The sequence below is a fragment of the Morone saxatilis genome, unplaced genomic scaffold, assembly GCF_004916995.1.
Source record: "Morone saxatilis isolate NCDOM2014 unplaced genomic scaffold, NCSU_SB_2.0 Contig15, whole genome shotgun sequence".
Lineage (NCBI taxonomy): Eukaryota > Metazoa > Chordata > Actinopteri > Moronidae > Morone > Morone saxatilis.
The window spans coordinates 6,679,480-6,679,767 of record NW_023339707.1 but is presented as its reverse complement, the minus strand read 5'-3'; the positions used below and the strand labels follow the sequence as shown (position 1 = coordinate 6,679,767).

The following is a 288-nucleotide window of genomic DNA, read 5'->3' as shown; positions in this document are numbered from 1 at the left end:
GTGTGTGTGTGTGTGTTGCAAAGTGGGAACACTTACTATATCTCAGGTGTCTATAGTTCCCAGGAATAAAAGTCCAGCATTTGCAGCACAGATGATGTTCGATGACAGTTGAAGCACTTCCGCAACTTTGATGGGCTTGTAACTCTCCTGATTGAATCATCGGTACAAAATATGAGCAGCTGTGTTCTAAATTATCTAGGGTATAAGCCTATGTGCATGCATAAATGGAAAGTTAACTACAGCTCCCATGGTGCATTTTGGCATTCTGTTACCTGCACTGCTAAGGGC

The 288-nt window shown here is 42.7% G+C and overlaps 1 protein-coding gene across 1 annotated transcript in view; it reads left to right on the top strand.

The window, feature by feature from the left end:
• cfap74 (cilia and flagella associated protein 74) overlaps positions 1-288 on the top strand; it is a 46,723-nt gene that overhangs the window by 31,955 nt on the left and 14,480 nt on the right. The window lies entirely within an intron of this gene.